Source organism: Triturus cristatus, chromosome 11, assembly GCF_964204655.1.
Source record: "Triturus cristatus chromosome 11, aTriCri1.1, whole genome shotgun sequence".
Classification (NCBI taxonomy): Eukaryota; Metazoa; Chordata; class Amphibia; order Caudata; family Salamandridae; genus Triturus; species Triturus cristatus.
In genome coordinates this window covers 808673070-808700314 of record NC_140594.1, presented here as the reverse complement: position 1 = coordinate 808700314, position 27245 = coordinate 808673070, and the positions used below count along the sequence as shown (strand labels likewise).

Sequence of the window (27245 nt, the reverse complement as noted above, 5' to 3'; positions counted from 1 at the left end):
TCAACGAAGAAGGGGGCATTTACTGCTTTCCAGAACGCAATATTATCTCTCAGGGTGCTTGCCTTTACTTATGCGTTCCACGCATTCTCCTTGAGCTCCCGCTTCCGTTATTTTATCGATGTTTTATAAACTGCCCTGGCAACTCTAACCTCTAGCATATCTTTAGGTTTTTTCTTTAAAATCTGCTTTAAGTTAGAATGTGCCTTAGAGCAGTCCGAGTTGAACCACCCAAAGGTTTTTTGGTAGGCCTTATCTCGTAGGGTTCCTGTTAGCTTTTTGGCAATAGATGAAGAAATCTGGTCAAAGGCACAAATGGTCAAACTAGGATCAGGGTGATCCTCTAGGCAAATCCTGACATTTTTATATTGATCCAGTATCAGGTTCTGGAGAAAATTAGATGGGTCGACCTTATTCCATTTTATGGCATATCCATTTTGTCTTGCCAATGAGATAGCATGGCGGGAAAGATTTTCCGCTACGTTTGGGACAGATCTAGTACCCCTATCGATATGAAAAATTGAGCTGATCGGAAAGTGATCACTCATAGCAGTGTCTAATGTTTTAAACATCAGGACTTTACGGCTATGAGAAGTACTAACCAAGGTGTAATCTATAATAGACTCTAGACCACGCCCATTAAAGGTGGGTTGGAAATGAACCTGAGGCGTACACAGTTTGTTTGCAAACCCCAAGTCCCAATCAAAAATTGGACTGTTAAACATGTTTCCCACTGCAGTATGCTCAAAATGTGTACATGGGTCGCCAATTAAATTGACCATTCCACATATACCAGAATTGTTATGTGAGCACAAGCGACAATTAAAATCTCCTGTCAAAATGATACAAGTATCATTTTGTTCCGAACCAATTGCACCGGATATTAAATTATTTAGATCTTCAAATACTTTGTTCAGATCATCCTTCGGGATATTATTATATAAATTAACTAGTATAAGTCGGTTTCCTCCTGCAATTAAGCAGAGGACCTGATAAAAATTGTGCCCCTCTATACTCTGTTGCTTTATTACCAAATTTACCATGTTAGAAATATAGGTAATATAGGTACAAAGCCCCCCCGAGTTTCTACCTCTCCTGGACTGTGTTGCAGGGGTAAAAAATGTACGGTACCCTGCAAGATGAATCTCAACCTGCTCCCAACACTCCTGAAGACAGATGATGTCATTCTTCTCAATTAGGTCACAAAAGATGGGATCGACCTTGTTTGCTAGACCTGCTATATTCCAAGATAGAAGAGTAAGCTCTCCCCTTGCTATGTCTTGATGTTCCTTGTCAGGGGAACAATCTGCACACGAGTTTAGTTCCATCAAGGAAATGTTGTGTTCAGTATCTAACTCCTCATCAGAGGGGCAAGCCGCACGTGAATGTGTTTCTGCCAAAAGAAAATTGTATTCCGCGTCGGGCTGTGCTATGGGACGGGCAATTTTCGGAGGTAAAAAAATTTTTAAACCAAGGCCAGAATGTGTAATTATTTCTGACTCTTGATTATCAAATTCGTCAAATCCAAAATACCCCATTTTACATTTTGGAGGTTTTTTTTCGAAAGCTGAACTAAGAGCATTGATGTGGGTTGCTGAGGCATTTAGTATAGACAGGCGGTATATAGCCCTCCAAAATATTAGATATTATTGATTCTCTTAAATGGTTGTGATTAACAGCTGGTCCTTTCCATCAAACAATTAATCATCAGCCCACCTGGACTGAAAAAACAAAGATGCAAAAATACACATGCACTACTTATAAAAAGAGGCGGGACAGGATCCCATCTGCAGACCACATTAGTCAAAATTTTGAAGTTGGGCACTATGGTGTTGGGTTGGAGGAACAGGAGGATGAAGTGAATCCCATTGTGGGTGGGAAACCTGGAAGGAGATAAGGAATGAGTGCTCGGTTTCGAGGACTGAGACCATATAAGCATCTCCACACTAGGAGACTTTTTGGAGACTAAAAATAGGGGGAGTCTGAAAAGTGACTGGAGTAATGAAGGACTGCGCCCAATTGCAGGAGTAATATCAAATAAATGCTACACAAGTTTTTACATACTTGCTGCTCAAGCATGCAATGAGTACCGCTGAAACTAATCGGATTTCATTCTGTACCACAAGCAGCACCACTTGAAACTAGGATCCTCATGGAGAAACCTAGGAAGGAGTTGGGGGTCTCAAATTTACAGAATGCTTATAAACACTCAAACTCCTGCAGGGACCTACCAACAAATGAAAAAATGAACTGCGAGTGATGGCAGGCTCATTTTTGGAGGATGCACTTCAATATCCCAGGTTGGGACTATATGAACCAATTTTAGGCAGATGCAGTTACAAATCTTACTCTTACTACGACAGAAGTCAACAACATAAGATGGGTCTGGCTCCAAATGTGGATTGAGTCCCATATAACAATAAGGAGGGAACGCTTCTAAACAATTTATGCAGCTGTGGGGACATACACCTCCTAATTCAGCCCAAACTCCATGTGTTATATGAGGTCCCGGAGATGGAGATACCCATGTCACCATAATCTGCCATGCCTGGGATGCAGATAGAGAGCCTTACCAAGATACAAACTGATCTGTGGCACATTAAGACTGAGGTAGCAAAACAAAAGATTATGAAAGACTAGGGTGACTTGATGAGCTATCGGTGCAAGTAGGTAAACCAGTACGAATCACAGCAGGGAGGCAGAGAAGGTGGTAAATGAAGGGAGGGGATATCCAGAAAAGATTGAGGGTTTGGATACCATGAGGAAAACATCTAGGACTGACAGAGCTGATGCCCACCAGGGCTTCAACGAATCATGGCGCATGCTAAACCAAACACCACAAAATCTGTATACCAATAATAACTAAAAATACAATCATTAACACGTACTTAAAACAATATGCAATACGAAATTTACAGCAGGCTCTGTGTTCTAGTTAATGGTACAGTGATGTGTACACTGACCGGTAACCCATTTATGCCAACGCTTTTTGAATGGGTTACATCAATGGTGAGATCATAAGCATGGCACTTGTTGTAAATGTTAGTTTGTATGGCTGTTTTGAGTGAGTTATGGATTTTGGGGCTAATCATAATGGTGTACAGCCTTTGGCTGTGAGTAGCACAGTTGATTACAGGGTACGGTCTACAGCAAAACGCTATGTATGCCCCACACTGCGCAAGCTGTCAACCTCAGCTGTGCATTGCCTTCGGGAGGAATCTGGAACAACCAGGCCCTACTGGCATAGGTTCAAGGACATATGGCTCTGTTTCTTGGATCTCAGAGACTGTCAAGATGGCCTAAAAATAGGGGGGTGGGGGTAATCCCAAAACTGACATTTTCCTTTTTAATTTCAATAGGATTCTTTTGCTTCTCATTACAGAAGACTGGTTGACCGGACCCACACCACACATGTAAAAGGAACTTGAACAATTACATGTACAGTAGTTTGAGAAATTAGCATTTAAAAAGTGCTAAAATCTGGGGATTAAGAGGTTAAAGTTCAGAGATATGCTGGGGTGCGATGTCTCCATTGAAAAGCCAGGTCTTGCGGAAACGGTGGGAAGAGGGAAGAAACTAGCAGAAAAGGCAAAACCGAGGACAGAAACACAAGCAGAAAATGGCAAAACAGAGGGCAGAAAAACAAGCAGAAAAAGGCAAAACAGAGCAAGCAGAGGGTAGCAGGCAGACAGGCAGCAGAGGGTAGCAGACTGCAAGCTGGACAGGAGAACTGTAGTAGACGGAGCAGGCATGAGGACCTGCTCAATGGGGTCGTGCTGCAGCATCCTTAAAGTAGGTTCTGGAAGGAGGGGCGGGGCGCATAGAGGGGAAGAGGGAGGGCGCATAGAGGGGCGGGGCGCGACAAGGGGCAGGGCCGCGACAAGGGGCAGGGCCGCGACAAGGGGCAGGGCCGCGACAAGGGGCAGGGCCGCGACAAGGGGCAGGGCCGCGACAAGGGGCAGGGCCGCGACAAGGGGAACGAACGAGGCTAAACAGAGGGAAGAAAAAAAAAGCAGAAAAGGTAAAATGGAGGACAGAGAAGGCAAAACAGAGGGCAGAAAAACGAGCAGTAAAAGCAAAGAACAGAACATTAAACGAGCAGAGGGTAGCGGACCTCTGGCAAGCTGGACAGGAGAACGGTCTCAGGGGGAGCTGGCATGAGGACATGGACCATTAATTCATACATCCTTTCAAATACATGGCTAATTTGTGAATCCAAAGAAAAAATTAAAGCGCGCCATTAGACGAGGAAGATTTATTTTTTCTGCATCGTCCAATGTGGATCCTCGAATCCCGCTGGGAGTTTATAATATATATATATATATATCACTGAAAAAACCATAGGTTTCACACGTTATAGTTAGCGGAAATTTTACTGATAAAAAACCAATGAAATTCCCCCGTTATAGTTAGTGCAGGCAACTATAACTCACGCGACCGCAATCCTCTGCTGATGCTAATACTGTATTTAGACACTTATTTGCCCATGTCTTCTTCCATAAATTTTTAGCTATACATATATTATAAATATTTTTTTTTCATAAAGACACATATGTCATCAGCAGAAGATTGCGGTCGCGTGAGTTATAGTTGCCTGCACTAACTATAACGGGGGAATTTCATTGGTTTTTTTATCAGTAAAATTTCCGCTAACTATAACATGTGTGAAACCTATGGTTTTTTCAGTGAATTTGCAAGGTTTTTTAAATGCTAATTCCTAACTATAACGTGTGTGAAACCTATGTTTTTTTCAGTGAATTTGTACGGTTTTTTAAATGCTAAGTTACTTTACGCCATTCGTGGCGTGCGCGCCCACTTAACGCAGTTCGTTCCGTGCGCGCACGGTGCGCTTCGCGCACCGTGCACGCACAGTGAGCACGCGGTGCGCTTCGCGCACCGCGCGCCCACTTTACGCAGTTAGTGCCGTGCACGTTACGCTAGATGGGCCATGTACGCACGGTGCGCTTCGCGCACCGTGCGCACATGGAGGACATATGATGCACTTCGTTTTCAAAGGTAATATTTAAATTTTTCACACCTCTAAGCCATGCACAAATGGTGCCCTTCGGGCACCATTTGCACACGGGGTGGGGAGAGTGTGGATAATTTTTTTTTTTTATTATTTTTTTACCGTACGCGTACGGTAAGCGTAATCGGCGAAATTAGCGAAAAAATAAAAATTCCGTTTTTGGCCTTGGGGGATCTTTGGGGACTCCCTCAACATGGCTAGGTGTTTTGGAGCTGTCCAAACAGCCCCTTTACATGTTTTTGTGCTTTGTATTTTAATCCACACTCTCAGTGCGAGAGAGAAAATGGCGGCCGCCGCTTCCTGGTTTCGGCCGATTCAAATGTTTACTAAGATCTAAGAGCCAATCAGAATCGCGCTCGCGCACGCCACCGTACGCGTACGGTAAGCGTACCGTAAGCGCACCGTAAGCTGGCTCAGATATATATATTGATTTAAAGGCTATTTTCTCAGAATCTACTGAACAGATTTACACCAAACCTACAAAAGGCACTTCCTTGACCTGAGGACTACCTCTCTGCCAAATTTCTAGTAATTCTGTTCAGCCGTTCGGGCTGTAGCTGTGTCTAAAGGTCCTATGGAAAAATGCATGGGAAAAACGCGTTTTGGGACCCCCCTTTTATCTCAGCCCCCGCTTGACGATTCCCCCCCGAGACTTTCAGGGTAGGGGCGGAGCGTAGCACCCCACCTATTTTGAAAAATTCGCGAGGATTCGTCGACCGGCGCCAAAGTTATTCAAAATAGAATGTTGCGGATTTCCTATGGAAACGTGGTCCTAACTATAACTACCTACTGGCGACCGCCAGTAGGTGATTATATATATATATATATATATATATATATATATATATATATATATATATATATATATATATATATATATATATATATATATATATATATATATATATATATATATATATATATATTCCACACACAGAGTTCGGATTGGCTGGCCGTCAGTGTCGCATCTGTTGCAGATGCAATTAGCCAACACGGTGCATCGAGCACCAAGGTGAAAAACATTAAATGAAAAGGGGCATAAGTATAGGGGGAATCTACACGGACACCGGGGCCCATGTAAACGTAGTTGCATCAAGGCTTGCTGCTTAGCCTTCCTGCACTCTCGTGTGCGAACTTACATACACTTTATTCAGAGGTCCTGGAGTGTAATGTAGATGTTCTTCACAGAACGGAATTTTCAACAATGCACTACCAACTAGATGGCCTTATGAAAGTGCCGTGGAAACTTAACTGAAGTGACGGACGATCAGAGGAATGAACTTTGTTTTCCTATTTCTCAATGTGCTCTGGATCTCTTCCACTCAGACATTCCAGAACGATTACATAACGCCAGGATCACCGTTCTCCAAGCACCTGATGCCGTTATGGAATCACAAGATGAAAAAACAGTGCCCAATCTGCAATTATCCCGGTGGAGCAGAGAAAGAGCTCTGTATATAATTAATGGGCATCAACAGCCACTTTAGCCAAGTAACTTATAACTAAACATGCTATTTATGCTGTGCAAAACATTCCGATACATATGGCACACCATTTAAGTCGGTATGTACATTTCCAGGGTTGAATGCTGAGATTCCTTGGATTCCAATCATTGTACTCTATCTTTTGTGCCAATTTGGCTGAATTTAAGATTACTTCCCCCGATTCAGAAAAAAACACAAGGTGCCTCGTTGCTATGTTGATATTACTGAAACTAGTATAGAACAGGGGTTACGCTTTAAACAGGCACCTATGAAGCAAACAGGTACGGCCTTTATATAGTGCATGCACACAACAGACGGCACACAGACATCCAATTTTGCAAAATACTACATGCCTACAATAACACTTTCTCACACAAGTAGACCAATAAAAGTTAGAACACAGACGTAACAGCCAGGCATTTCCCAAGGTGAAACGGTAGAGGGTGGTGAGTTTAAGTAGGATGATGGGCAGCAGTGGCACCCCAACATAAAGGGTGACACTGCCCGCCCAAGGTAAAAGAAGGGGTATCTCACCAAGGTAACGGACAGAAGCTACCCCATGCAAAGCTAATGAGCGTCAGGGAGGCCCTCGCCAAGCTAATGTGCGGCATAGGCCCCCCCACCAAGCTAATGAGCAGCAGGGGGCCCCCCACCAAGCAAATGAGCGGCAGGGGGCCCCCCCGCCAAGCTAATGAGCGGCAGGGGGCCCCCCCGCCAAGCTAATGAGCGGCAGGGGGCCCCCGCCAAGCTAATGAGCGGCAGGGGGCCTCCGCCAAGCTAATGAGCGGCAGGGGGCCCCCCCGCCAAGCTAATGAGCGGCAGGGGGCCCCCGCCAAGCTAATGAGCGGCAGGGGGCCCCCCCGCCAAGCTAATGAGCGGCAGGGGGGGCCCCGCCAAGCTAATGAGCGGCAGGGGGGGCCCCGCCAAGCTAATGAGCGGCAGGGGGGGCCCCGCCAAGCTAATGAGCGGCAGGGGGGGCCCCGCCAAGCTAATGAGCGGCAAGGGCCCCTCCACCAAGATGGGCAGCAGGGGGTCCCCACCAAGCTAATGAGCGGCAGGGGACCCCCGCCAAGGTAATGGGCGGCACAGGGGCCTCCCGCCAAGGTAATGGGCGGCACAGGGGCCTCCACACAGGCCACCACCAAGGTAATGGGCAGCACAGGGGCCTCCACCCAAGGTAATGGGCGGCACAGGGGCCTCCACCCAAGGTAATGGGTGGCACAGGGGCCTCCACCCAAGGTAATGGGCGGCACACCCCCCCTCTCCCCCCCTAGGTAATGGATGGTACAGGGTCCCGAAGCTAATGTGTGGCACATGGGCACCCTCCCACCCCCACAATGTAATGAGTGAAACAGTTGCGCCCCCCCACCCCCATTGGTACTGGGCAGCACAAGTACCCCAACTGGTAACTGGCGTCAGAGGGGCTCTCGAAAGTAACGGGCAGCATACTGCACCCGAAGTTAGCTAGTGGCAAAGGGGACCTGAAAGTAATTGGCAGCAAAGGGCTGTTGGCGCGCCTCACGCCCCCACACTCCAAAGTAATGGACAGCAGGGTACCCAAAAGGTAACTGGCAGTGGAGTCCGGTCAACAAACCTGATTAGTAGTTTATGCAGGGGCACAAAGCCAGTGGGCAGTGGCTGCAGGGCTCCGGATGAAGGCCAATGGCAGTGAGCACTGGAGTGTGCGCGTTATGGGAGCACGTGGGGATGGTAAAAAGTTGAGCCCAGATTAATTGAAAATGGGGGGACCAGACTAATTGTAAATAGGATGACCCTCACTTATGTCCACAGTGACGCCTTCAGATAGAACAGAGTTTTTTGGTCCGAAGCATCCTGCATTGTGCAGCATACAAATAAAACTAATAAGGTCCCAAAATGAAAAGGTTCTGTGGGCTAACATGGACATTTTGGATGGAAAATTTAAAAAACTAAACAGAAAAACCGGATTTTAAATTATGATCAAGTTACTTTAGGGCTTTATTTCCTTCTCAATGGCCTACATTCAGAACAAAAACGTGTGTTTTAAATAAGGCATGTAAAGTATCATTTATTGTGCTAATTGACAATCGGAAAGTGGGAACACTAAATATCCTAGATGTACAAAGCTCTTAAAACACACAGGCCCGGATGCCAATTAGCAGCCAAACTTACTTGGGAGAAAGAACTTAATGACCACCTTATAGACACCAAATGGAAAATGGCGTGCTCACTGGTCAAGGGGAGGGGTCTCCAGATTTAGGTTGATTCACTTTAATGTTAATCGTACATACCTCATGCCACTTAAGCTGAACAAAATATATCTGAATCGCTCTGCCTCATGCCCATGATGTGGGCAGAGGAGAGCAACCTTTTCACATTTGACATGGTTATGTGACTCAGAGCTGTTGTACTAGAGGGAGGTTGTGGAACGTATTTGTACAAAGACGGGGATACTGTGGACCCCTGCCCCAAGAAGTGTCTATTGAGAACACCCCAAAAAGAAGCACAATAGATTCCTTCAGTTGGTGCTACTGTTAGCAAAGCAACAGATTGCCATGAGATGGCGGAGTACCCAGGGACCAGTATTGGAGCACTGGGTGGGAGACACCATTGAAAGGTCACAATTGAGGAGACTCCTATTCGGCCCTCCCACAGCGATGAGTCGCAGAAGACCTAGAGGTGTGAGGGGAGATACTTACCACCTTTGAAAGGGTGGGAAAGGCAGGACGAGGCTTGGGGGCCCTACCATGTGCAACTAGTGACTATTTTACTGGAACCTAGGACTACTTTGACCTAAAACAGGGAGACCGGGTGGGGGTGAAGGGGTAACAAGGAGGTATATCCATGATTTAAGGCTGTATTCTGAAATCATTGACACTCAAATGGGAAAGGGGTGCAAGTTGTACAACACACATGGCTTACAGGTATATTCAATCTGGAGGGGGCAGTACTATACAAACATGTTGGAACCGGTGAAAAAAGGTCCCAGTCGGTTTGGTATTTTGTTGTTTGAAGTGTATGCATGCCAGAATATAAATCCATAAATAGTTTTTAAACACCCTAAGTTACATAAAACATACAACACAGGTAGGCTGACATAATAGTCTGTGGGTTTTATAAAAATGGTGAGGGGAAATAGTTCATGCATATACATCATTATGACTAATATTCAAAACGACGAGTAAATATAACAAATTCAGGCTTACAAAGCTCCATTTTTGGGAGAGTCATATTGATGAAATATCTTTTCCTCAAAAATATAATTAATTCCTCGGGGGAAACTTGCCTTCAACCTGGGTCCTCAGTATATCTTTAAAAAGGAATATTCCAATGTCTACAAAATCAGGAATTTTAAAAATTGAGAGAAAAAGCCTGAAACATAAAAGTCACTGTAGTCTGTAGAAAGGAGCAGAGGTAGAAAGTACAAAAGAAAAAAAAAAAAAGAAGGAGAAAACAAATCTAAGGATGGAAAAGGGTATGGGAGCGGGGGAGCAGAAGGAAGACAGATGCCCACAACACTGTCTGGTGAGGGGGAAGGGATCAAAGGAGGAGAGATGAAGCAAGGTGTTAAGGGTAATCACAGGAGGGGTAGACCACCCTGAGTAAAAAAAAAAACAAAAAAAAAAATGAATAAGAGTGGTGGAGGGAGGGTGCTAGAAAACAGAAAGAGAAAAAGTGGTAAAAAGGATGGAGTTTAACAAGGAGGAGGAGACAATTTATCCTGGTGAAAGCCATTCTTTGTGAAAAATTTGTCAGAAATGTTTTGACGTGAATAATTCATTGTAGCCAGTTTCTTCAGATTTGGATTTTTGCTATAAACACATTGAACCATGTCATCAATCAGTAAAGGCATTCTTTCTAAGAAAATTCACACATTCAATTAAATTTCACCAGAATTATGAATTGGTTATGGTCAGGCATCAATAAACTAACTAGAGCAGCAAGACGTCAACATGGATAGGATAAACAAATGCACAACAGAGGGCTGTACTCACTCCATAGAGAGGAATCCGTTTCAGGGTGACTGAACAAGAGGGTAGCTTTCTTCAAACATGATTGAGCTACAGCTACTAATTTTGCTTCAGGAAAATTGGATGGAACCTAAGATAAATCAGAAAAAAATATAAAATGTTAAAAGTTTAAGATCAATGAGAGTGGTTAAATTATAGTTCAGCAAAACAAATATCCAACCAGATATCCGTCCTGTAAAAAAAGGATTCTAGGGACTTAATATGTGAGGAGTGATAATTTGTCCAACTTGGGTAATGACCCAGGGATCATTTAACATTCCGAACTAGGATCTCCCAGGAGTCTAATGGGAAAAGACCTGTGAAGTACTGCCTGACCTAGCTTGAGGAGGAATATTGGAGAGGGAATATACAGGAACCAAGGGGTCAATAAATGCAAAAGTGTCCCATTTAAATATAGACCGGAAACATTTCCCAACAACGTACTTATTTTTGTAGGAGTAGCTACTTCGGATGCTACTGTTATTATACAATTAATCAGTTGTGTGGTAATTTTACTAATGAAAGGTAATGAAGATAGGTAAAGTCTGATATTCCAGCAATTGAAATTGTGAGTTGTATCCTGCAGAACAGCATTTTCTTTTTTTTTTTTATTTACAGATGAGAAAAACACAACCAATTTGTATTTTGTTTCTTACATAACTAGGAGAAGACCCCAATGAAAAAAAAAGCACTAAGTAACTTTGATTTTTTTTTTTTTACGGTTTAACTATTTGTGAAAGTGGGGTTTGTTGGTAAATAAATGCTTAGTAGAAGCCCTATATACAAACACTTTCTGGCCCAAAATTTGACAGTGGTGTACAATAGGATTCATCTGCTTATTAGGGTAGTCACTGGTCATCGAAATCGGGACACAGCAGAATGTCTGCACTAGTAAATCTTTATATCAATTATTTCACAGTAAGCAACCTCACGAGTCAACATTTAGGAAGAAAAAAAAACTATGAATGGTATTACTAATTAGAAATGACTTAGAATTCACCAAGACAGGCCCCCCCATCATTCAAATCTCTGCAAAGATTCCCTCCTTCCAGGTTCAGCCAACTCTCAACATTCTGCAGTAAGCATGCAGTGTACTGCAAACCTTTCGATATAATTGTATTGTTATCAGCAATTAATATCAATAAATCCGACGTGGTGCAGGAATATTTAGAAATGGGAGGAGTGGGAATAGCAATAGAAGACGAAGAGGTAATAGCAATAGAAGACAGAGTGAGCTAAACAAGGTTTTGAAGGGTTCCAAGTTCAAGTACATGGTCTGTTACTGAATAATAAGGAGGGTGACTTGCAGCTTTTCCATGGCTCTATACTTTGAAACACTGTCCTCTAAATAATTTCTACCCGAATTCACCAATCCTGCTACACTTACAACTCAGTTGTTACAGGCTGCAAGATCAAAAGGCCCCGAGGAGTAGCCATTTGCAATCCAGCTCTTCAATTCAACATTCTGACAGCTGTCTCTCGTCCCATGTCCTCTTAAAAAGCCTTTCCTTGCTGCTCTGAAGCAGAGGTCAATATTCTTCTGGGCTATTGGGGTTCATTCTAAGTGGAAGTCTTATTAACATAGGTCACTTTACTGATATAGCGAAGATGCAGTCCACGACCGTGCACTTTCAAAAGATTTTAACCATATTATTTTCTTTAGCGCAGGTTCGTTTTTAATGTATGCCTCATGAGTGTGCATCTTATTATATAATCTGTTTATTGGCATTTATCAAAGTTTACAGCACACATTGAAGCCAGAGCAACTTAAAGCAATAGTGATAAACGGCATGAACCCAAGCAGATACACTTGAAGTATCGGAGGGTAGGCATATGTCCAGGTCTCATATCGATATTCAAGGCGTCTCAGCTGCAGGGGAACTATAAGGCCCCTGTCAAGTTCTTGCCCCCGGAGAGACCTTCCTCCCATAGGGGCCTGTCAACGTTCGGCCACCTTCCCCAGATGCCTTTCCATAAACAGTTAGCGAACCAAGACATAATGGGGTAGAACTTCAGATACCCAAGCAAAAACAACAACAGCCCCGCAACATCTGGCGTATGTTCTAGCATCACTTAACTCAGTCCACCCGATCCGTCCCCCCCCCCCCCCCATCTCGATGCCCCTTATTTAACTACTTTATTGGCAATGTCATATTCGCTTTGCGCCCCACCTGTGTGACTAGGCCCTCATCGCAGTACTGTCCATCTCGTCCCTGGGTTGGCCACTATCCAACCGCTCTAGGGGGGTGCCCACCCCGTGACCGATCCCCATACACTCCCCGTCTAGTCTCACCATGGCCTGCAATAGTGCCTCCCACTGATGTGCTATAGGCATCTTCCTGAAGCCCAGTGTTTCCTCCCTTGAAAGGGCCATACCCTCCGCCTTGGCCCACACTAGGAATGATCCCCGCCATGCCCGCGCATGAGGTGGGTCAGCTGCTTTCCATCGCTTAGTGAGCAGCCGCTTCGCTACCACCATCCCCAGATCGATAAACCGAGAGGCGGTCTTCGTGGAGGGAGTCCTGCGGAAAAGGTGCAGCAGGTAGGTATGCCATTCAAACGGGATGTTATGTCCTGTGCATGTGTAGAGTGCCTCGTGCACCACCTGCCAGTACGAGCACAGCGCGGGACAGCTCCATAACATGTGAACCAATCCGGCATCTAGTTCTGCACAGCGAGGACAATCCGCGTCCGCACGATGAAAATATCTGTTAATGGATTCGGGCGTAAGGTACGCTCTATGTAGAATAAAAAAAAATATTTGGCGGAAGCGCATGTGCTGGGGAATTTTCGTCGGGCCCTGCAACACTCTGTCCCATTCTTTATCAGCCATGGGTCGGGCCAGATCCGCCTCCCACTTACAACGCAGTGGAGTCAGACTGATCGCTGCATGCGTGCGCAGGGAGGCCGCGAACCATCGGACCAGGTGCCTCCCTCGCTCCATCACATGAAGGTATTGCATCGTGAGATGCTGTTCTGGTTCCTCCCGAAGATCTCCCCATCGGCACGCGAGCGTCGCCACCAGAGACCGGTGGCGAAGTAAGTGGCCAGGCGGAAGCCCGGTCTCCTCCGCCAGAGAGGCGAACGGGAGGAGAACACCATCTCGGTAAAGGTCCCCCATCGTTTGTATATTTGCCACGGTCCAGTCTGCCAGCTCCGAGGCACTAAGCACTCCCAGTCCGCTAGGGGATCCCTCAATCGGTATAGCCGGGGCATAAGGGGTCCGAGCCAGAGTAAGGTAGAGAGCACGACTGTAGCACTTGTAGGCCACCACCATAAGGAGGGGCACAGGTCTCACTACTTTCGCAGCCGGGTGGAAAAGGTTGAGGAGACCAGCTAGGGGGAGGGTGGGGTGCCGTGGTCGCCGTATCGACCCGCCCTCTATCCCCCAACCAGCGGGCTATCCATTGCAGCTGCGCGGCCAGGTAATAATGCTCAAAACACGGCATCGCAAGGCCTCCCTGGTCAGTGGGGAGATATAGCTTGGGCAACGCGACACTGTGACAGGCGTTACCCCATATAAAGTCCCGAAGGGGCCGTGTAAGGGTTGTAAAAAAAAAAGGAGGCCGGGATATAGGTGGGCAAATTAGCGAAGTAGTACAGGAGCCGGGGTAGAATCACCATTTTGACTAAGGCGATTCACCCCGTGACCGCCAAGGGGAGGGTGCCCCAGAACCGCATCTGGGTCCTGACCGCTGTCACAGCTCTGCCCAGGTTGCCCTCCACTAGGTCTGCTGGTTGTCTATATATCTGGATACCCAGATAACAGAAGGAGTCCGGCTGCCATTTGACCTGCACGCCTCCGAGATTGTAGCTCACGTCCTGGGTGTCGGCTCGAAACGCGTAGAGGCATTCACCCGGAGGCCCGAAAGAGCAGCAAAGTCTAGCAGAATGCGCTCCAGTTCGGCCAGGATGTGTGCCACATCCCTGACGAAGACCAGTAGATCGTCCGCATTAAGCGATACCTGGTGCATCGCATCCCCCAACGGGATTCCATCAGCCAGCACCTTGCGAAGCGTGGCGGCAAGGGGATCTATTGCCAGCGCGAAGAGGAGGGGTGAGAGCGGGCTCCCCTGCCTGGTGCCACGACATATCGGAACGGCGTCCGATATATATGGCCCTGTTCTTACCCTCACTGTGGGGTCCTTGTACAATAGGGCCGCCATTTGGAGAAACCCAAGGCCCAGCCCATAGTGCGACAGCGCCGCTACCAAGTATTCCCACTCTAGGCAATCAAAGGCTTTCTCAAGATCTAGGACCAGACAGCCAGCCCTAGGCCATTGCTGCACACTGTCATGGGCCACCCGGAAAAACCATCGCAGATTATGAGAGGTACTACGCTTGGGTACAAAACCGTTTTGGTCCCAATGTATTAGCACCGACACCGTTGGGGCCAGCCACTCTGCTAGCACCTTAGCCAAAATTTTATAATCCGCATTAAGTAGAGTGAGAGGACGATATGACCCCAGGTTGATGGGATCCCGTCCAGGTTTGAGCAGGGACACCAAGTGGGCCTCTCGCATAGAGGCAGGCAAGGTGCACTCCTCAAGGGCCGTAATGTAAAGAGCGTGCAACCTGGGCACAAGTGACTCCCGATAGGCCTTGTAGTATTCTGCTGGTAGCCCGTCCGGCGCCTTCCCAGAGGCCAAAGAGGCCAAAGTGTCTCCAATCTCCTCTTCTGTGAGGGGGCATTCAAGAGTTTCCGGATGCTCCTCTGGGACCGTGGGCTAACAGGCAGCCTCCAAAAACCTATCCAGGTCCTGCCCCTGCCGGCGCCCTGTCGAACGATATAGAGCCGCATAATGTTCCGTCATTACCTGATGTATTTCCCACTGTGTGTGCACGAGTGACCCGTCGGGCCCGCCCTGTCAGACGTGGCATGTACGCGAGCTGAATGAGCCGCGTAATTGTGGCAGCGCAAGCGCTCCAGCAACTCAGCATGGCGTGCCCAAAGCCACGTCAGCCGTACCGAGTCACGACCCCCACCCTCGCCATGAAGCTCACAAGAGAGAAGGCGCGACTCCAGGCCCGCAAGCGACAGCGTGAGCCGCCTTCGTATATTCCATGTCGCACCCAGACAGTGTCCCCTGATAGTGGATTTATGAGCGTCCCACTCTAATTCATTACTCGCCGTTCCCTCGTTCAGATCAAAGAATTGTTCGATCGCTGTGCCTAGGGAGGCGCGAAATTCAGCGTCCTCCAAAGCCGCCGGTTGAAGCCGCCACGAAGGGACAGGGGGCCGACCGGAGTCCCATGCGAGACGCAACCTAAGAGGGTGGTGGTCTGAATGGGTCTGACCCAGATACTCTGCTTGGCCCAACAGGGAGTCAAAGAGTGGGAGCCCACCACCCGGTCTATACGAACGTGTAGGTCATGCACCACTGAATAATACGAGTAGATGCGATCGTCAGGGTGTAAAGTGCGCCACAGATCGCATAATGCCCAATGCGACAGCCAGTCGCTGAGGGTCCGCGCATTAGAGACCGCCTGTGTGTTGCGGAGGGGCGGAAAGGACCTATCTAGTCGTGTGTCAAGGACAGAGTTAAGTCCCCACCCAGTAGCCAGGGAAGACCCGCATATGGCACCAGCACTGTGGACAAGTGGGCCAAAAACGACGGTTGGTAGACATTCGGGGCGTATACTGAACCTAGTAATATATGTTGGCTGTTCAGTTTCCCACGACCCTGTGTGTATCGCCCTGCTGTGTCAGCTACTACCTCTGTGCACGCGAACGGTGTGCTCGCCCTCACCCAGATTAATGTACCACGGGAATGTGCAGAGTACGTGGTCCCAAATAGCTGGCCCCTCCAACGAGTGCACGTAGCCGGTCGAGCTCAGGCTGCGTCATGTGAGTCTCTTGGAGAAGGGCGATGGCCGCCTTATGCCGCTGCAGGTAACCAAATTGGAGTATCGTCGTTCAGGCGTGTGCATTCCCCGTATATTCCATGTGATTACGTCAGTTGCAGCCATCTAGAGCAATTGAGAACTACAGCGGCCCACTGGGGCAGGGGCGAATCGGTTGGAGGGGTGAATATAGACTCTGTATGTCATGCCAGTGTGTTGTAACAGAAACCCCCCTAACAAAAGAACACTTACGTACTGCTGAGTAAATGTAATAAAGAATAATAACAGTGTAACTACCAGGGCAAACCCCCAACTAGGCATTCGTCCAAACTGCAAGCTAAATGCTTATTGAGTAAAACTAAGCCAGATAATGACTAACGGGTGCGCAATGTGGCTGTAGCGGACGCAACCTGCACTTTCCCTGCGCTACTTCTACATACGCCAGGTGTGCCTCTGATGTCACAAGTGGTGCTAAGCATGCGCAGGTGGCTCCACCGCACCTCCCTACACCGCCCGCCGCCAACCCCCCCACAGCACTCAGGACCCACCCCCCCCTCGAGCAGGGACTCCCCCCTCCACCCCATCTACCTAGCAGGAGCCAGCAGACTTGTGCATGCCCATATCCGACACTGCACCACATCTTACAAGGAAATAGGGAGAGACCCCTCCAGCTGTCCCCGCAACATTTTGTCCCAGCTCATGAGTGTGCATCTTGTTTGAGATGTGATTGGTGATAACCTGCAGTCTTCCACCACTGATCTACTTAGAAGGGAGAGGATTGGAAAATGAAACCCTAAAGTTGTCAGCAAGGGGATGCTTTCTTCTTGTTCAAAGACAACAGTAGGCGATATCCATTTGCATACTCCAATTATTTGAAATGTATTTGTAATCAGTAACATTAGAAACTGAATGGTTTGGATTCTTGAAAATGTTTTTTATTTAAAGCCACTCATAAAACGAATGTGAAGAGTTGGGATAAATCTGTCTATCGTGATAGTTTTAAAAGGATGCTCACAAAATATTTCAAACCACCATTGAAACCCATTACATTCATACAATTTGCTTGAAAAATTGTGTTCTAAAAAACACCATTTGGTTGCCTTTGTAAAAAAAAAAATTCCGATTGAAGGTGAAATGCACCCAAACCTCGCACCTGACTTATTACTGATCGGTCCCACTAGGTCTGCATCAGAAAATAATCAAATGGGTCAAAACAACGGGCTAGGGACACCCACTTTGTCCTCTAATAACTAATCATTAAAGAAAAGAGTGCATTTCTAAACACCAACTAGCCCAAACAAGCCAGTAATTAGTAGGGCTCCCATGAATCCTAAATCAGACATCAAAATCCTTACCTACAGCAAAAGAGAGAAAAAAACACAAAGGGCAAAAGATGAGAAAATCTGAAAAACAGTGGCAAAGGAAGAAAGCAGCAAAGGCAAAGATCCTGCAAGAGTGAGATCAAACGGCAGGGAGTGTCTGGTGGTGGATGAAAGAGGCATGAGGATAAATGAAAACTACGCAGCCTTGACTTTCAGCACCCTTGATATTTATTCTTAGCGCTGGCCACGGACCTCTAAGCAAAACCTTTGGCCCTAGCACTTAAGTACGGGTGCTGGCCCTAGGCCCCAACAGGACCAGACATGGTATATCCCCAGGGGGAGATGGGTAAACTTCGATTGTACTGTTAATCAATAAACAAATACAAGCTGGCAGTGCCAGGGCTTCTGGCTGCTTTAGGCCGGTTGTCCCTCCTGTTCATTGTCTGGGTACGCTTCTGCCACTCTAGGAGTGCCCGCCCCACTAATATTCTCCTGCCCAGACGATACTAGCTCACATACTAGGTTTTCCCAGGCTCTGGCCCTTTCCAGCTTGCCTATTCCCCGACTGGCCTCGGAGTAGTAGCTTGCCTTCTGCTCCCGTCCATCTTTCAAGCTCCCTCTTCCAGGTGGTGATCTGTGGTCCTCTTGGGGCCTTCCAGTTCCTGGCTATCTTCCTCTTGGCTAGGACATAGGCAAGATCCTGAAACTTTCACGTAACCTTGCTCTTGGCTGTATGAGGAAACCACCCCAAGAGGAAGTGTTCTGGGGTCTGTGGAAATTCCTTGTCAACCAAGTCGCCTATTACCTGCCGTATTTCTCCCCAAAAGACCTGAAATAGTGGGCAGTCCCAAAACATATGGAGAATGTGCGCCTCTCTCTCCCCGCATCTCGGGCAGGCCAATGACTCCACACCAAAATGTTTCCTAATGCGGGCCGGCGTTAAATACGCTCTATGCAGCACATAGTAGTTAATTTAAATTGTGCTTTCCTGGATGCCTTTGGGGTGCTTTCTATGATTTTGTCCCACTCTCTCTCTGGTATCGGTTTACCTAGATCTTCCTCCCATTGCGGCCTCAAGCACACTAACGGCTGTTGCATATCCTTCTGTATTGCCTCATAGAGGTAGGATATTATCTTAATTCTTCCTGCCGAGAGCGCGACAAACCTGCACCCCACCAGCGCTCGCGGCTCGGCACTCCCAGCCTTCCAACGCATCCTAACCCTGTGCGTTAGGGCCCTATGTTTCAGGAAGTGACCCCCAGGTAAGTCATACGCAGCTTGCAGGTCTTCAAGGGGGAGGAGCGTGGAATCCTGGTATAGGTCCCCCAACTCTTAGTCCTGCATCAACCCAGTCTTCTAGCCCTGCCCAGTGCTCCCCCTGTGGAAGATAGCACAGCATCGGTGGTATGTCAGGGGAATAGGGAGTCGCAGCGCCCACCTTCCTCAAGTATCTGGACCAGCAGCGCACCAGCACCCGAGTTGCAATTGTGTCTTCAGACGTGTTTTTACGTACTCGCATAAAGATTTTTGCCAGATTCGCAGAATCTGGTGCGTCTGGGCAACCATCGTTCCCTGTCGGGGTTACGATCCGCTGCCAACCATTGGATCAGCCAGTATAGCTGTGCAGCTAGGTAGTAACTCAAGATCAGGCACCGCCAGCCCACCCTCCGCTGTGGGGCGCCACAGCGACACCAAAGCCACTCTTCTTCCTGTACCCCAAATAAAGGACGTGACCATTGAATCTAATTCGTTGAACATCGCCCGTGGGATCCACACTGGTAGAGTCCCGAAGTAGTATAGTAGGTGTGGCAATGTTACCATTTTCAAGACCACTACCCTCCCAGCTACAGATAGTGGGAGTGTGCTCCAGAAGTCCATCTTTGTTTTCGCTGACCGCACTGCCTTACCCACATTTCCTTCTAATAGGTCCACTGCTTCGTGATAAATTTTCACTCCCAAGTACTGTAGGCAGTTAGGTTCCCACCGTAAGCGTTCCAGAGTAAGCGGGGGGGGGGGGATATCTGGCGCCAGTGGATATAGGCTGGATTTTTGCCAAATGACCTGGAGGCCAGACAGTACCAAAGCGGGCCAGTATGGTGCGCGCTCCATGCAATTCACCTGCCATGTCATGCAAAAAGATCAAGAGATCATCCGCATACAATGCTATAACATGCCGCCCTATTGCCGTCTCCAGACCCCTGTAGTCCTGGCTGCTCCTTGCCCTGAGCACCAGTGGCTCCATGGCCAAGGTGACAAGAGCGGGAAGAGGGGGCATCCCTGCCTTATGTCTCTCTCCACCTTCTGTCTAGGTGAGATGATTCTCCCAGTGCGCACGCGGGCTGTGTACAGGAGCCGCACCCATGTCAGGAATCCCTCCCCCCAGACCCATCTTGGTCAGGACTTCATATAAATACTGCCACTCCAGGCTGTCAAACGCTTTCTCTATGTCCACTGCGAACACTGCCGCTTCCTGTTTGTTTTACCCTTCAGAGTCCATCACCGCCAGGAGTCGTCTGATATTTATGGCAGTGTTCTACCCAGGGATATATCACGCCTGGTCCGCGTAAACCAGATGGGGCATGTGTGGTAGTAAGCGTGATGCAAGGATTTTACTCAGTTTAGGGCCACTCTGGCACTTCCGGATAGCTCTCCTAGTTCTCAGGCCCTTTGGTACATTGTGACCAGGCGAGGGGGGGGTGGGGGGGTTTTGGGGGCTCATCCTTATATTGAGTAAAATTCGTCCGGTAGGCCATCTGTACCCGGGGACTTGTTTCGCGCCATGCCCTTAATGGCAACCTGTATCACCCGCTGCGCGATATCAACCCCTAGTAGTTCCGCCATTTCCGGGGCCAAGCTCGCAAGTGGTAGGTAGGTCAGCCAGGTAGTTTTCCACCTCTGCCGGCTCGCACATGCATGTCCTCGTATAGAGTTTGGCATAGTAACGTGCAAAGACCTCATTGATCTTTCCTTGCATGAAATGTCTGACCCAACTACTCATCCTCTATCTCCGTCAGTGGGGAGCCCCTACTCACTGGGTTCGTCAGCCATGCCAGGAGCGATCCTGACTTGTCCTTTTCAGCATGTGTACGTTCTAAATATTTCTTATAGTCAAAGATTCTAAGCCTTTACGTTTGCTTTGCCACTTCCTCTTTGGCGTCCAAGAGTGCCTTTTGAAGCTCCGGGTGCCCTGGCCATCTGCGTTCCACTTTTCTGAGAGCTGACTCTGCCCCCTCCACTTCCCTCATGATGACACGCCTGAAGCCCATGGAGCGCGTGATACATTGGTCCCTCAAAACCACCTTAAAAGCATCCCACTCTGTGGTCAGTGATGCAGTCGTCCCCATGTTGATTCGGAAATAATCTGTTATTTCGCCTCTAATCTTCTCTCTAAAGACCTGGTCTTCCAGCATGTCCGAGCGAAGTCGCCACGTAGGAATAGCCCTTGGCAGATTCGTCAATTTCAGGGACATAACCAGTGGATTATGGTCCGAGATGGTACGCGCAAGATATTCTGCAGCAGTGGCATGACGCGGAGCATCGACTGAGCATAGGAAAGCATCTAGCCATGCGTGTACCTCGTTGACTGCCGAGAAATAGGAGTAGTCCCTTCCCTGCTGGTTTAGGGTTCGCCATGCATCTAGCAATTCCCAGCTCTGCCGCGATGTAGTGAACGCATGCGAAGCGCGAGCCGCCTTGGAGGTTTGCAGTGGGGGGTGGGACCTGTCCAAAAGCACGTTGTCTACGCTTTTAAAGTCGCCCCCCCCACTATAACAGTACCCAAAAGATATTGTGCTAGTCTGTGGCTCAGCGTTGCAAAGAAGGCAGGCTGTTCTACGTTTGGGGCATAGACACTAATCATGTTAATCTCTCGACCTTCCAGTCGCCCCTTAATGGTCACATAGTGACCCTCTGGATCCACCACGGAGCTTAGCACCTGGAACGGGACTCCCGCTTGAACCCATATTAACGCCGCTCACGCATAGGCCGAGTAAGTGGTGTAAAAGAGCTGCCCTCTCCATCGTCTGTGTAATGTCTGTCCCTCCTTTTGTGTTAGGTGAGTTTCTTATAGGAGAGCTATCTGGGCTCCCCATCTCCGGATTACTGAGAGGACTTTGTGGCATTTAGACATGGTATGTATACCCCTAATGTTCCAGGTCATGTATTTGTAGTGCTGTTTGTCAGCCATTATCAAGTATTACTGTGGTCCGATCACCTCCCAGGCTGGGTGGCGCCCCATGCACCTCCCCCTCACCCGAGCCCGCATTTTATCCATCATTCTGCTACTCAAGGTTTCCCCCCCCCCCCCCCCAAATTCAACAATAAACATGTCCCCGAACTCCCACTCCCCAGGATAAGCAGGAGTTAAACCCCCATCCAAACTAGTTTAAAACGTCTACAAGTGACTGCTTGCAGGTCAATCAGTCCGTCCCAGGGGGTGGCCACTCGTCGATGCTCTCCCAGTCTCTGCGGCCGGCATCCTCCTCCGTAACTTCAGAGGTCTTCCCCACAGCAGTCCCCCCATATTCACCCCTGTACCTGAATGTAGCTGCAGGAGCGCCACACAACATTTGAGTCTTGCACATCTCAGTCTGCCGTTCCTCACCACTGGATGATGGCATCCGTTGTCTGCGGGGTGACAATCGGGAGTGTCTCACTCTGCGCCTCAAAGTCACTGGACCCAACCTCGGAGCCAGTGTCCGCTGCAGCTTCGCTGTCTTCAGGAAGGTCCTGGGTCCGCACCCCGCCGCTGAACAGGGCCACCACTTGCATCGCCTTCAGCCGTTCCAGCTGTGCCTCCTCCTGCAAAGGCTCCAGAGTCTCCGCCCCAGACCTCTAATTTCTAGAGTGAGTTTCTCGTGGTCTTCCTTTTGTCAGGTCCCGTGGCTGTTCTGCTCCTCCATGACGGTACAACCAGTCGGATGCCTCTTGAGGGGTTTGGAAGAACTCTGTGCCCCCAGCTGTGGCAACCCGCAGCATAGCCAGGTACTGCGTCACGTATTTGTAGTTCAGTTGTCGCAGCCTCTGTTTCACATCCCGGTAGGATCCCCTCCGCCGCTGCACTTCTTGTGAAAAGTCTGGGAAAATGTGCACTGTGGAATTGTGCACTTGTATGTCTCCTTTGAGGCGCGCCTGGGTCAGGATGTGATCTCTGTCCTTATCATGTAGGAGTTCCGATATCACCACCCGTGGGGGGGGGGGGGGGGACTCCCAGTAGGGGCGACTTAGCGGGGACGCGTTGCGCCCTTTCCAGGGCAAAACAATTCGATAATCCGTTCGGCGCCACTTCCTCCCTGAGCCACTTTTCAAAGTAGTCTGTCATGTTGCGGCCTTCAATTTTTTTCTGGTAGCCCCACGATTCTCAGGTTGCTTATGCGTGACCGGTTTTCTGCATCTTCTGCCCTGTCCTCCAGCATTCGCATTTTTGTTTCCAGCAGAGCCATTCGTTGCTTCATACCAGAGAGCGCCGGTATTGCTTCAGCGAGCTCCCCCCTCATTTGCCTTGACCTGTCAGTCAGCTTTTTGTGGTCTTCTCGGAGCAATCCCATGTCCAGGCTCAACGAGTCAATTTTACCTTCTAGTCGCTCGCTGGATGTGGTAATAGCCTGCAAGATATCCTGTAGTGGGGGGACTGCAGGGTGCTCCCCTGCTGTGCGGTCTTCCCGCTCCCGTCCGCAGACTTATTCATGGTAGGTTTTTCTCTGTCCTTTTTAGGGGGTCTCCCCATGAGGTCTTCCCGCCCGTGATGCCCCTGGTGCTGCGCGTACTCCTGGGGCGCTGCAAGCCGTCCCCGCTGGGTGTGCGCTCACCCACTCTGTCAGGGTCTCGGTGTCCCACCAGCCGCCTGGGCCGCTACAGATTCCCGCCCTCCGAGTGTCAGTCACCCGGGGGACCCAGGTCTCCCAGTGCGCATGATGCGAGTAGGCCGGTTCTCCGCTGGCCCCTGGTCCGCAGGCCCAGTCACTGAAATTGATGGAAGCTGCTGTGTGCGCACACCTAAGGTTTCAAGCCTAGGTACAAGGCACCAATCAGACCCCAACTGTTAGTCGTCTTCATTGGCCGCTGCCACTGGCCGGATCCAGGTCACGCAGCAGTCTTCTCTTACCCCCAGGACCTGGACAGGAGCCTCCAAATACTTCTACTCAAGAGCGCTTGTTCCGTCCAACTGGCTGGGCACATGGGGCCTGCCAAGGACCAAGTCCACTCTCCGCAAGGAGCTCTCCGGCCCCTCACCCAGGAGTCGCACGGGGGGGGGGGGTATGAGGCAACCCAAGCCTCGTTTCACCCCCCCCCAGTGACGCGTGTTGATAGCCCGGTGCCTGCCTCAGCGTCTTCCGTGTCTGGGTGCACTGTCCCGCTGCTTCCACCTGTGCGACTGTTCGAGCCAATTAGTTTCCTTGGGCCCCCCACACACAAGTGCCACTGCCCCATCTCTGGCTATTTGTCGCGAGAGGCTTTAACCAGGACCTCCGATTTTCAATCCTGCTCTGTAAGTCTTACTGAAGGGGCCTTCAAGCCTGGAACATTATCCCGCACAGGGGGGCGAGAGGGGAGCACTCTGGGTCTCAGGCAGTGTCGTATCAGCCACCCGGTCTCAGGTTCACTGGTTGCTGCTAATTGGGCTGCCATCTTACCGCTGCTCTACTCCACATGCGGCGCGTCCGATCCTTCTATTCGGAATTTCAGGGAGCCTCTCCGGGAGCCTCTCCGGGATCCCCGGGTCTGAGGCGCCGCTCCATGCAGGGAGTGGAAGGAGGGGCACGTCATCTCCCAAATCCCATATATTTCTTTAGAAGGCCAATGTTCGTCCCGGTTCCCTTAACTCTCGCTGGGCGCCGCCATCTTGGCTGGATGTTCGGCCGTACTCCCAGCGTCCATCTTTTTGCGGTCTGGGGCCACGAGGGAGGTTCGTTTCACCTCCGGGGCACCCCTGCTCTCTACTCAGCTACAGGAGTGTACTGTGAGGCGTCATGCCCCGTGTAGGGCGTCAGGATGGCCTTCGATGGCGGGCGGCCGGTCGACTGGAGCTCCCAATTAGTGCTGCTCACACCATTGGCGCCAAGCCACACCCCCTCAGGTACAGGGTTTATGGTTGCCAGCATAAGTGGAAACAAGTGGGCCACTGAAAGTGCTCAGTATATTAGCTATTACTAACTTAGTTGTGCATTTGAGGTCTCACATACCTTTGACACTTTCTCAAAGTCTAAACAAAGTCAAGAAAAAGGCTGCTCACCATTCAAAGTCAAGTCAGAAAAGTAACATTTTAATGAAAGAACAATATTCCAGAATTTAGGCTGTGAAGAAAGTAATAGGTTTCTGCAAGTACAGTAACAAAAGTAAGACAAACAAGGTTTGCGAAAGTAAGTTTAAGATAGATTGGAGACTTTTGGACCAAATCACGTGTGGAGTCCGATGTAGATACTGGAGCCATATTTGAATTTTTGAATAAGCACACAAAAACTACACATACAAAGAATCCAAATGTCAATGGCTTGTATAATCAGTGGCACAGCCATGTCTTTGTGGACCAATGGTGGATATGAAAAGGACTAAATAAAGGGGAATTTGCAAAACAAACTGGAAAATAATGCCACAAATAGTATCCAATCCTATATTGTCCTGTGCAGAATACACCCGATGTACAATGGTTTTAATTTAGACAAAGGAAATAGATGGTTCTTAGAAATGGGTAACTGAGACAAGAGATGGACATTAAATAATAATGATTAATCATATTTAAGTTCAGTTTGTTGATTTTAATTTTTGCAGCTGTCCAGTCTCAACTGCTCATTCATGTTCTTTGTTAAATTCATGTTTGGTATATTATCTGACCACTAAAATATAGGACACAGGCCTTATAGTGTTTAGAGCAAATGATGATGCTATTAACTATGTGATCATATATGGTCTGTGATTGATATTTACGCTACTAAAATCAATAAATATTTTATTAAATATAAAACAACCTTGGATACACAACTTGGTCTCGCCACATCAAAATGTTAATCACCCTTACGTCAGACTCCATTTTTAGGGCCACATTTCCACCTCTCACCTTTAAGCGAGCCCATCAGGATTCGGTTAATTTTTTATTAGAAAAAGTATCAAAAAGATAAAAAACACATTTATTGCAAAAGACATACATTCAAGATCACCAAGACGTCAACAAAAAATAGTAAAGTGTGATGTGATCCATACATAGCCCAAAAATATAGATCGTTTGAGTAATATACGATCTCATAAAGGTAGTAGGACATACCAAATGCAAATCCTTCCATAACTGGAGTCCACAGTTTTACTAGTTTGTCTCTTATGATTGGAGTAAACAATTGTGACTTCCAGCCCACAAAAGAAAAACTCATGCCAGGAAGACCCATATCAGGTGCTTCGCGCTGTAACCATGCACTAGCAATACACAGTCTAGCCACTGTGATTGCAAAGAAGTGATTTACCCCAAGTGGCAAACCAAAGACGTTTTACTAGTCAGATTGATTCCCTTTTCTAGGAGTATTCGAACCAGTCCCACGTAGAAAGAAGGAGGTAGACCCTCAATCACTATATTTCTTCCTTTATTACTAAGAAATAAGGGCTGTGTCCCATTTTAGAGCACCATATAGTAAATTTCATCTTTCACCAGCAAAATATAAAGATACTTATGGTGGCCCAGGGCTGTCAGCTGTCCAAATGCATTCAATAGACCTATAGGATACCTGCTTCCATGAGTCTTAAACACAGGAAATAATTCAATTTCAGGGTGGGAAACCAAAAATACCAGTAAAGAGAACTCCTGTTTGATCTCATTGCTGCCACATACATCTTCACCAAGAACCTAGCCATAGTGGTGGCGTTTCTGTAGCAGATGCTGACACTTATTTACAAAGCCTCCTGAGAAGACATTACAGTCTGACTCACTCAGAGCCCTCAGAATTTTGTGTAAGGGGATCCAGTGCATAAGGGTGGTGCTGGAACTCAGTGTGGCTAAGACTTTTCTTAATACAGAGAGAGAAACATCAATCAGGCTGACAAAACACTGAGCTATGGTGAATCTGGAGAGGAAGAATGGTCATTTTTGGGGAGTGTGGTATTTGCAGTCTCAAAGGTTTTGGACCACATTCTCAAAAGAAAGTTTTCTTTGGTTCTGCTGAGCCTGGTTGAGAACTTGCAGAACAAGGACTGTGGTATGATTTAGTGGAGATGTTCTTGCTGTCACCAGTGCACAGATGCCCTCCTCTCGTGGCAGGGTCTGGTGTCAAAATCACCCTTGAAGGAGTGTCATTATGGCTGTTGATAGCAGTCTCTGGAACATTCCACCCTCATCACCCTCCAGCCCAAAAGTAAGCATTGTTGAGATGAAATGACTTGTAACATGGATCCCCTGCAACATCTATCTTGGAAGGCCCAACTGAACAACATTGACTAGTAACGGTACATTTGAGCAAGAGGACTCGTGCATGGTGCGGATGCTAAAGCCACAGGAGCTCAACACAGGGTTAGTGACGGCTGCACTGGAGATGGTGGGAACTACACAAGAGCAGGTGAGACATTTACTAGTCATGGAGTCACAGAGATCAAGGAAAACTGC

At 48.1% G+C, this 27245-nt stretch overlaps 1 protein-coding gene across 4 annotated transcripts in view; it reads right to left on the bottom strand.

Moving 5' to 3' along the window:
• PIK3CB (phosphatidylinositol-4,5-bisphosphate 3-kinase catalytic subunit beta) overlaps nucleotides 1–27245 on the bottom strand; it is a 965971-nt gene that overhangs the window by 811604 nt on the left and 127122 nt on the right. For all 4 annotated transcript variants that reach the window (XM_085634521.1, XM_085634524.1, XM_085634523.1 and 1 more), the window contains one exon: nucleotides 10485–10590. The gene's annotated coding sequence lies outside the window, so the exon portion shown is untranslated. The remainder of the gene's footprint in view (nucleotides 1–10484; nucleotides 10591–27245) is intronic.